Below are 12,569 nucleotides of genomic sequence, written 5' to 3' on the forward strand. Positions count from 1 at the left end.
ACTTCAGTATGTGCAATTTGACTAGACATCCTTGAAAGCACCAGCATTGAGTGATTGTTCAAAGAAATTCTGACAGCTTCTTTATTTTCTAGGATTTTTAAATTCTTCTTTTAAAATGTGAACCTTAAGGAAAGTTTCTCAAGAGTGGTTCTTTGTTTTGTTCTGCTCAGTGTGTGGCCATTAACCAATACTGTAAAAAAATAAGTGTACATTTTTAAAATTTACTTATGCTTTTAAATTGCATTGTGAGACCTTGATCTTTCTTTCAACAGCTTTTGTACCTTAAAAAAAATTTAAAATAAAAAAATAAACTTTTCAAATTTTTTTTATATAGTTTAAAGTGATATATGGTCTGGTTTGGTGATATATTTTACAATACAAAAACCTTGTAATAAACTGCCATCACCGTTTCTGTTGTTATATAGATGCATTTATCTTATACATCATATTCAGGACTTAATTAGTGCCAGAACAAGTCGGATCTGGAGCTGGCACCTTATTTCACCGATCCCGCTCCTCACATGCACCACATTAAGCCTTGTTTATAATTAGGCGCCAAGTGATTGGCGTAACCCACGGCGCATGCAACGCGCGTAGCTGTGCATTTATACTTCTGTGCGCTGTCTCTCTTGATCTGCAGTAACACTTCTGAAACGCTAGTTGGCAGTTGAGGTGTTTATGTTCCTCTGTGTTGAGTTTCTTCGCAGGTGTTTTGTTTTTTCTGAACGCTTCCTGAATGTACAAGTGGCTCAAACTCGCTCATTTTGAGGCAGGAATCGGCGGACGTGCAATAACTTTAACTATGAGGTAAACACAAAACAAAACTTTCCATCCGGAGCTCCTTCACTGGACTCCACACTTGTAAATGATCGCTCCATCGGGCTTGTGCACAGCTCTCGGTCCCACCCAACTAGTCAGCGATACCAAGCCGACCAATCACAGAGCTACGCATCGTTGCGACATGTAGTTACATTTTTTTGTGAGGTGCACATCAGCGGCGCTGACGGCCATGGCATAGGGCTATGCGTCAACGCGTAGGCTGCGCCATAGCATACGTGTACGCTTGACGCATAAATATAAATCAGCTCAACCCTCTTCACTTTCATCTGCGATACATCTCTTTTATCCGCGATTCACTTTAACTGTACCCCGATCTGTTCCAGGACCTCACAATTTAGAAATTAAGCACTGATTATATTATTTAATCTATTAAAATGTAAATAAAAGTCACTTTGTTAAACTGTAGCATTAAATTTTAAAGATCTAGGTGAAAAGTCTAGGTTGTCTTTGTTGTGAATCCTCCAGAGACCGCTGTGTACACTTTTTCAGAGCTCACATTTCTCTTCCGACTGCCATTTGTGCCATTTGTGGCTGCTGTCGACTGACTGACTGACTGACTGACTGACTGACTGACTGACTTACCATGTTTTCAGATTTTACCACATCCTCACTCTGATATTTACTTGTTTATTTTATTTTTTGGCTTTTGTTTTTGTCTAACCTGCTTTCTGAAAATGTTCTTTGCTGGACTCAAACCCTCTGCATCTCAAGTCCACTGAGGTACATGGTGAGCTAACTGGACAAGCTGGTAACAGCAGGAAAGCCGTCCAAACAGAGGTAAACAGTCAGCTGGTACGCATGAAAAAGAACGACTTATATTTTGCTTTCATGTGCATTTGTCCCTCTGTAATCTGCCGTTCTAGACTGATCTCACGAGGAAACATAAGTATTTTACGTTTTGTCAGTTTAGTGGCTAATTCGACCGAATTTGTACGAGTTCAGTCATACAAAAATGTACGATTTTAAAAAGAAGGCGTGGCACCCAACCCCAGCCCTAACCCCAACAGTCATTGGGTGATGAGCAAATCATATTAAATTGTATGAATTAGATTGTACGAATTCATATTAATTACCCACTAAATCGAAAAGTTACAAATTGCCATGAGATTGCGTTGGTCGTTCTGCTGTTCTGTCATAGGTTAGTGTTTTTTTATGTATTGTATTTTATATGTATTATATTGTAGTGTATTGAATGGGTGTTTTTTATTGTTTTTTTTCTTCTTCTGTATTTTTTTGTAGTTTTAAATAAAGCAAAAAGCACATAAATAAACGTTTAAAAAAAGTAATTGCAAAAAAGAAAAATAATATTAATAATTTTGAGTGTTTCAATCATCCGTTTCACACCTGTGGTATTCCCGGTCAAAAGTGACCGCCATAGGAAACGAATGGGTATCCAGTTCAGCCATCAAACAAAAAATATCCGCATACACACCACCCCAACTCACTCACACACACATTACAGACTGAGGAACGTCTTTTGTGGATACACATCTCTTTTTCGTGCTTATGAGCAAATCCCCCTCTTGATTATCACTTTGTAATACATTTTCAGTGCCTATTTGTATTTTCACTGCAGCTATTTTATGTCTAATTCTATAAATTCATGTTAAACAGTGTTGATACATTGTTCATAGCCTAAAGAACACTAAAAAATAAATCCGTAAAATATACTGCAAAAAAAAAAAACAGCAGCTGTGGTTGCCAGTATTTCACTGTTAAAAATATGGTACAAACCATAAAAGTAATTTCAAATTTTTACTGTAAACTACCGTATTTCATTACTTTATAGAGGTAATATGTCTGTATTTTGAATTACCAACATCTACACATCTCTTGTTATACAGATATACACGTTAACACAGCCATATGCAGGTGGTGATGAGAAAATTACATAATGAACAAAACTTATCACAAACAAATTTCCCACAAGCAGAATAGTGCATCAGTGTATAGAAGGTGCTCAGTGTCATTCACACAGCTACTAAACACCAGTGTGGTAACACGCATACAATTAAATTCATGAAATAAACAGTTTATCAACATTAGATGTAACATAAATCTCTAGTGCAGGGGTTCCCAAACTTTTCAGCCTGCGAACCCCCAAAATAACAATGCATGTGACTCACAAGCCCCAATATCCTCTGAGGTGGTTATAAATACAGAGACCTTGCATGCAATGGTGCACACACACTAATAGACTCAACTCAATTCTTTGTTTATTTTATTTATTTATTTATTTTTATGTTTGTCAGGGCTTTAAATGGGCCAGAAAGTTTAATCTGGTATTATAAAATCAATCAGCTGCATCTGACGTTATTGCTGTGTCTTCTTAAATATAATGTAACTACCTCAGGGGTCGCAATTCAATAGAACTAGTAACTAATCTACTACAGTAACTAGTATATAGTAACTATAATCAACTATTATCTTTTTTTTTTTTTTTTTTTTTACAGAAGGTTATGGATAAAATATGGTAATTCTTATGATTTAATAAAAATAAATAGATTTTTGGAATTCACCAGGTGACCCCCCTTAATTGTCCCGTGAACCCTCGGGGGGTCCCAACCCCCACTTTGAGAACCACTGCTCTAGTGTACATTACTGATGAGAAAACAACTAAAAAGGTTCATAGTAATGTCAACAAAAAGCATAAATAGTGATGTGCCATGCAGGGAATTCTGGGAAAGTCAATTTACGGTAATGTAATGTAATGCGCTTTACAATCATAAAAGGGGTCTCTCCACACCATCACCAGTGTGCAGCATCCACTTGGGTGATGTGATGGCTGCCACAGAACAACGGCGCCAGTGCACTCACCACACACCAGCTATTGGTGGAATGGAGAGACATTGATAGAGCTAATTTGGTGGATGGTGATGATTGGGATGCCATGATCTTAAGGGCCAATACAGGGACTTTGGCCAGGACACCAGGGTTATACCCCTGCTCTTTCTTTCACGAGAAGTGCCATGGGATTTTTAAAGACCACAGAGAGTCAGGATCTCGGTTTAACGTCTCATCCGAAAGACGGCGCCCACTAACAGTATAGTGTCCCCTTCACTTTTACTGGGGCAATTTAATTCATTGGGGCACATAATTCAATAAATATAATTCAGTAATGCATGTGAAGCATAACATTTTATAGCTATTAACATATTAATTACATAAAATTAACAGCTGCACTGGAAAAAAAATATTTAGCATAGCCTTCTATGCTTAATTTGAACAAGAAAAAATATCCTAAAACATGAAATAAATGTTATAGAAAGCAAAAATTTTAATTTCTCAAGCATCAACATATTGTTACAACACCAATTTATATATATTTTTTATTGTATTTCTTGATAATTTATGCTTTAATTAACGATCTCCCAGATAGAACCGTATAATTTAAAGTGGAAAATGACATTTCAGAATGAAAAGGTTCTATCTGCATTTAAATTGTTTTTTTTTTTTTTTACTCCAATTTGCAAATGTAAGAGAACTTAGATAATTTACATTTAGAGAACCCTTAGGGTCTCTGTCATGTTAATGTATGAACTAGAAATGTTACACACATGTTGTTTGCTATATGGAATGCAAAAACTTTAAAGCTCAATATCTCAAAATCATTCAGAACACAGATAGAACCTTATAATTCTAAGGTGACAACTGGTTTATTCGACCGGGAACACTGAAGTAAAGGGCAGAAGGTGAACACGATAGGAGGGTTAAAGACAAAATGCAGCCATTCATACTTCTGGCTACATAATTCGTGATCTCCAGAAATGTATATAGGGCTACGATTTCAGAATAAGCCTGTGTTGCAACTAACATGCAAAAATATGACATGTCACTTTGGACTTTTTTGTATTCGTTCAACATTTGAAAATTTCAATTATTCTAGTGGTATATGAAACAGTTTTGTAAAAAAACAAAAAAAACATTATTATCATATAATAAATGTATTATTTAACAAAAATCTTGACTTTGACTGTTGATCTTTGTGCATGGCTGCACATAGAGACTCAATTATATACAGAAGATCACTTCAACTCACCCAGAAAAACAAACACGGCTGTAAGAAAGGCAAGACAAGATGAAATGCATGTACTTGTTTCTCTGAAGTAAATACATCTGTTGTGTTCGTCGCAACAAGTTATAGTGTTCATCCATCAACTGTCATTCTGACTGTCATCTGATATTCATCTCACTGGAGAAACATTTGTGTGTCTTTTCTACCATGCTAATAAAGTCTCAGGAATGTGCAGTCATGCACGCAAGACCAACTATCAAAGTCCTGGTTTTCATCCAATAATGCAATATTGTTAGAAAAGCGCACAATGATTTTGTACTCTGCATCATCAGAATACTTGAAAAATATGAGCAATCTGTGATTTATTTACTTTTTTGTTAAAGACAAAATGTACAAAATAACATTATACATTCTTAATGGTGCAGTATGCAAGTTTGAGGCATCACAGTGGCACAGTGGGTAGCATAATCGTCTCACAGCAAGAAGGTCACCAGTTCGAGCCCCAGCTGGGTCAGTTGGCATTTCTGTGTGGAGTTTGCATGTTCATATGGGCGGTTTATTATGCTGTGGCCACCCCAGATTAATAAAGGGACTAGCTGAAAAGAAAATAAATGAATGAATGTGAGTTTGACCCCCAGTGGTTGAACTACGCATTGCATTCCTGAATCAAAACAAATGCAAGTGCAAAAGTGAGGACCAACAAGAGTGTGAATAGTGGCATTCTAAATAAAATAAACAGAATGCGATAGAAGGAATATTTTCATATTTAAAGGAGTTTTTGTCCTAACCAATACCTGGAATTTATATTTTATGACATGGCATGTTTGTGACATGACTCAGGTACACCGCATGTGCTTTATTCAGTGTTAAATACTAACAATGTAGTCAGAGCCAATGGCGTATTGGTTATTGCGTTGACACATGCACTCCTGTGCTCACGGCAACCTGAGTTCAATTCCTGCCTTGAGGTCCTATACTGATCCTTCACCTCTCTCTGCTCCCCACACTTTTATATCAATACTCTCTACTGTCCTATACATTAAAGGTGAAAACCCAGAAGAAAATATTACATATATATAAATGCCAACAATGTGGGTTTGAATGCCATTTTACATTAAATGTTTTGCCATACTACTGAAAGAAGAAGCAGATAGTTCAACTTTAGGACTGTGACTCAGTGCAAGCCAACACATATCAGTGTTTCAGCATCTGCATTTAATAATGTTAAAGAGGTTTAATATGTATTAATTAGATTATTAACTATTAAATAGATTACAAGTGCATATATTTGGGGATTCAGAATAGCAGAATATATCTAGAGAAAACAGCCAAATTGTACAATGTTACAATGTAACCTGCTCTCCTAATGTTTACATTCTTGATATTTATATTATTTACTAATTAATTACTACCTCATGTGGAACTCTGAATCTGCATCTCATTTCGGAGTCTGCTACTGTCCACCGGAGGTCGCATTCAGGTCTCAGACGCATACTTGGAGAGCCTTTCTGACTAAATAAATGAAAAACGTGGTTTTCCAACAAAACAACCCGGGCAGCTGAAATATAATTGTCTAAACTGGCAGTGGGTGGGTTTAAAGAACCAAAGACAGCGTTCAGGCACATAACTCATTTTTAAAGCAGAATATCTGACTTCAGCTTTGTTTTTCAGATAAACAAGACAGATCACTTAGCATCTTTCTTAAAAATCTGCAAACATATTATGGTATTTCTATGCTTTAGAAGAGTCAAAAGCTTACAGCACCTTTAAAAATAGTGCAAAAAAGGATTTTTATACAGTGATACCATAGAAGAAACCATTTTACGTTCCATAATAAACATTTTTTATGAAAAGATCTTAAAAAAATAATAATAATTTTTTTATTAATATATTGTGAAGAACAATTTTATAATCTAACCTTTTCCCACTGTAAGTAACCTTTTGTTGGATGATAAAAGAGCTTCATAAACCACTGATGTCAATAAATAAGCTTTATTATTATTGAAGTGCTGGGTTAGTTCACACAAAAAGGGCAATTCTGTTGTTAATTACCCATCTTTTGTCAGTCTCCTGAGAACTTCAGGCACAAATTAAGATGGTTTAGATTAAATCCAAGAGCTCCCTCATCCATCTTAGACAGCAACAGTCCAAAGACGTTCAAAGATCAGCAAAGAAAGCAAAAGGTCCATCAATATACTGTAACATCTTTTTTTGACATTGCATAACAATAATTCATATTTTCACATTACTTTGAGGGTTGGGGTGGGGGGACACGTTAATTAAATATAATCGAATGGGCAATTTAATATTAAAGTAATATGAACAATACTTTGTATAATTAATGTTTTTACATTACTGTGATGGTTGGGTTGAGGGTTGAAGCAGAGTTAGACTTTAATAAAATACAATTAATCTAAAATTTAATAAATAATATAAACTTCAAGTCAAAGCAGTAAAAAATTATTTTGTTTCAACATATGTATTTATACACAAATATCTACAACCCAGGCTCATTCTGAGAACGTAGTCCCATGGACGCTTCTGGAGACAGCGAAATATGTCCTGCAAGGTACGTACTTTGGCAGTTTTTGTTTTCACGAATCCTCAAGAGGTCATTGTGTGCGCTTTTTTGTATCTAGAATGTCTCTTGCGAGTGCCGTTTGCCCCCGCGCTGTTCGTGAACCCACCAGAGGCCGCTGTCTGACTGACCGATTGATTGACTGTGCGACCGGCCAATCGGCTGACCCACCCTCCTCCTTCCCTAAACCCAACCAATTTTACCGATTGACCCGCCCGCCCGCTCACTTCCCTAAACCCGAGCAACAATTTAGAAAAGACGTCTAGAAAAATGAAAAGCCCTCGTCTGATTTCTTTAGCAGGTTTCGGATTTTACCATGTTCTCACCCTGTTATGAACCCGTTCACTTTATTTTTTGGATTCTGTTTTTGTCTTACCTGATTTCTGGAACCGCTCTTCCCCGGATTCGAACCCGGTCACTGTTATATATATATATATTCATCAAAGTCACTTTTTCAAACTTTTAAAGGTTAAAAGTTGTTACAAGAGAGATCAAGATCACCAAATAAATAAATAAATAAATAAATAAATGGGAAAAAATATCAATAGATCACAAAGTATCCAACTTATTTTGTGGTGCAGAAGAATAAGGAGTAAGTTCAATTCATCTTTATTTCTGTAGCGCTTTTCAATGTAAATTGTGCCAAAGCAGCTAAACACAGAAGATTAAAGTAAACTGAAATGGTGTTAGTCCAGTTTTCACAGTTTCTAAAGTTTAGTTTAGTTCAGTTCAGTGTGGTTTTATTTTCACTGCTGAAAGTCCAAGCACTGAAGAGCAAATCCGTTGATGCGCAGTTCCAGAAGTCCCAAACCAAGCAAGCCAGTGTTGACGGTGGCGAGGAACAAACTTCACCAATTGACGAAAGTGAAGGAAAAGAAATCTTGAGAGAAACCAGGCTCAGTTGGGCACGGCCATTTCTTCTCTGGCTAAACTTTTTGTGCAGAGCTGCAGTCTAGGCACAGGAGGCTGCAGCTTTTTGCCATTCTTTAGGTTTAAAATAATGGCAGACAGCACTGTATAAACACCAGAGTTAGTAATGACAGAATTATAATTTTCCTTTGAATTGAACCTTTTAACCCTGAACTCCAGTACCACACATGGCCACATAAACATACTGTACATGCATGACTTGTTTGAATGTGTTTGTATACCTTGCAATAACCCTAAAGTGCCATCTGTCTGTTCGTTTAGAGAAAATGAAGCTCCATTCTGATGCGGTTGGGTCTGTGTAATAGAGAGAAACATAATGAGGGCGAGATTGAGACCTTCGCAGACACAGACTGAAGAGGTGTATTTATTCTATAGTGAGCATCTGCGCCTAATGGAGTCACTTAGTGGTCACTCATTCTCAAGGTCGATTTGTCAATTTGACTGAAAGGGGATTGAGCTCGCTGATAGCCGTCTTTTAAAACACTCTCCAGTCAAAATAATTGTTTCTATGCACACAATGGCACAGCAGTCGGGAAGACTTCTCTCAGCATGACTCATTCGTTTTTATTTATTTATTTATTTTTGTTTTTTGCTTTCCGGAAGGGAAAACAGCAACCGATCACTACACCTCCATGTTCTGCCATTTTAACTAAGTGTATGTTGAAAGAGACAGAGGTGCCAAAACAAACCAAACCACAACTTATTCTTCTTTACATGGGTCCTGTAATGCTATTAGTAGGGCTAGATCACACTCTCCATGCCAGATAAATAAGATCTAGACCCAGATAACAGATCCTGTCAGAAAATATCTATTTCTCTGGGTATCCAGACAACAAGACAGCAGAGCCACCCAATATCCAAACGTGTTAACCTGTATTCAACTGAATAACAGTCTCCAATCAATATAGGAATTGACTAAGAAAGACAGAGAGGAGCAGAGGCAAGAGACAAAGTTATGATGATTAAGAAATAGACATTTTTAGCAATTACTCAATGCATTGCATAACGGTATGATGCATGAATGTGCTCCAAGCAGGTGAGCTGGATTGACAACCACTTGTAGGACAAACTCCGGTAACACTTTATAATAACTACACACTATAAATCATTTATTAAGCATTAGCAAATAGTGAATTCATTATCTCTTAAGCATTAACTCTACATTAATAAGTGTTAGTAAGCAGTTTATAACTGCAACTAAAAATGCTCTATTCTTGACTTATAAGCACCTGTGTTTAATGATTGTATTTTCATACTTAGTTAATGCTTTATTTTTCATTACTAAATTAAGTATCAAATTATTTACAAACCGTTTGTATTTAAGAGTAGTTGAGTGTTTTCAGGACCATTCAGAATGAGTTAGTAAATGAATAATAAACTATTGAAATCAACATTTATATGTCTTATTATTCAGGCATATATAAATGGTTACTATATATGTTAATAAATGCTTTATTAACTCAACTTCATCCAGTTTTGTGACCTAATCTAAAGTGAGGACTATTCATGCTTTATAAATCCCTTATAAATCACAAATAAAGGCTCAGTTAAATTATAAACAGGAAAAAAAAACATTTTTAATTTCTCTTCATTTAAAGATACATCAATGAAACTGGACTTCAAATGAAAAATAAATCTTTGCAACCTTATCTAAAATAGAATTACTGTAGAGTTTAAACATTACATCTTATTATAATGTTAAATTATTATATTGTTGTTGTTTTATCCAGTTGGATGTCATATTTTGACACTCCTGTTATTTTGCAATGTTTAAACGTTACAGTAATTTTAGTTTTTAGAAAGATTGCAAAGATAATCGTTCATTTGATACTGAGCCTTTATTTGTCATTTATAAGGGATTTATAAAGCATGAATAGTCCTCACTTTAGATTAGGTCACAAAACTGCATGAAGTTGAGTTAATAAAGCATTTACTAACATATTAGATAACTAATATATAAAGACATATAAATGTTGATTTCAATAGTTTATTATTCATTTACTAACTCATTCTGAATGGTCCTGAAAACCCTCAACTACTCTTAAATACAAACGGTTTGTAAATAATTTGATACTTAATTTAGTAATGAAAAATAAATCATTAACAGAGTATGAAAATACAATTATTAAACACATTATATAGGTGCTTATAAGTCAAGAATAGAGAATTTGTAGCTGCAGTTATAAACTGCTTACTAACACTTATTTTGTAGAGTTAATGCTTAACAGATAATGAATTCACTATTTGCTAATGCTTAATAAATGATTTATAGTGTGTAGTTATTATAAAGTGTTACCCAAACTCCTCCTGTCTTAACGCACCAGACAGTGTATTAGAAGCTCTCATATGCTTTACAAGTTAGTTTAAATAACGGCTATTTTCATTAATAACACTTCATTTTTGCATCTCGTTTAAATACACTATGAACAGCAGCTACTCTAATTATTTTCTTTATTTTCTATTTCCTCTTGGGGGTTCACATCCAGAGGCCTATAGAGACTATGCAGGGCCATTGATGCGATCGAAGACCTGTGAAGGCGTGATCCCAAGTTATCCATAATTCTGGACCAGGCCGTATACAGAGCTGATGTGGGGGTCATGGAGAAATGTAGTACATGAGTCTGGTTCCTGAAAGACCATGTGACAAATGAGTCCCTACATTGATGATGGACATCCAGCTTCTCAAGCGACCGCCGCCTAGACTGCAGCTCCACACAGGACGTTTGGCCAGGTGAATAATGGTCATGCCCAACAAAAAATGGTTTCTCTCAACGTTTTTCTCTTCACTTCGTTAATTGGTGAACTTTTTTTTCCTCACCACTGTCGCCACTGGCTTGCTCGGATTGGGACTTTTTGAGCTGCGCTTTGGTGGATTTGCTTTTCATTGTTTGAACTTTCAGCAGTGAAATTTAAACCACAGTGAACTGAATTAAACTGAACTTTACTTGAACTATGTTAAGCTACGGTGACCGAAAGAGCTTAACACGCTGCAATTTAAGAAAGCACACACAATTACAAAAAACACAAGTAAATTAAAAATGAACATCAACAATTTGACAGCACACCTGTAGCAAATTCTCACAACACTACCAATTGAAGAAACGCTCTGCAATTTGGTCACAACACAAACAATTGAGAAAAATGAGCTGCGTTTGGTCACAACAAAACAATTGAGGAGTACCTGCATTAGGTCACAATAGTCATGGTCAATGGTCAAAACACTTGCAAATATCTACATAGTAAAACGGAAATGTTTCAAGAGGACCCAAAAACATGACAGGCCCTGCTGAGATATGGATGTGTTATTATGCCATTGTCATGAGAAATCGAGTCCACCCTGACAATTGGATCCACCTATAGGACCCCGACTGATCCTATTAATTTCCAAATGGCACACAACAGCATAATAATACATCCGTATCTCATCAGGGTCCGTCATGTTTTTGGGTTCCCTTGAAACATTTCTGTTGTGTTTCGTGGATATTTGCAAGTGTTAATTGGTGCTTTTGAAAACACTATCAGTTGGGTTTAGGGAAGGAGGAAGATGGGTCAGTCAGTCAGACATTCAGTCAGTCAGTCAGTCAGTCAAACAGTGGCCTCTGGTGGATTTACGCAAGAACAACAGGCGCTCACGAGAGATATTTGAGGTATCAAAAAGAGTACACAGCAGCCTGGATTCGCCAGAACAAAAACGTAGCTCCTGGGACGTATTCGGCACTCTCCAGAAATGTATATGGGGTACGTTTTCAAAATGAGCCTGGGTTGCATAAGTCACTTCCCAAAACAGGTAATTTAGTGTTCCCCGCTGGTGGAATGATCTCTTCATTCCAATCCAGACTGTGGATACACTTGTATCCTTCAAAGGACAACTAAAAACCCATGGCTTCTGAGCACAACTTAACCCTGGTTGAATAAAACCAAGACCACCCGTAGAAGCACTTTCTCTTGCTCCCTTCTTCCCTCTTCAAAAAAAAAAAAAAAATCTTATAGCACTAAGTTCTCTGAGCACTAACAAGTTAATTTGTATAAACTAGCACTTATTGTGTGTATTGCCTCTTCTTTTTGAAACACTGAATGCCTCTTCAATTTTAAGTCACTTTGGACAAAAGCAAATGTTAAATGTATATAATAACAAAGCACCAGCTAAATTCCACTTCACGCTGTATTGAAGTTTCAGAAAATTGGCTTTTTAGACATTACCCAAGG

The sequence above is a fragment of the Danio rerio genome, chromosome 12 (assembly GCF_052040795.2).
Source record: "Danio rerio strain M-AB ecotype USA chromosome 12, GRCz13ab, whole genome shotgun sequence".
Lineage (NCBI taxonomy): Eukaryota > Metazoa > Chordata > Actinopteri > Cypriniformes > Danionidae > Danio > Danio rerio.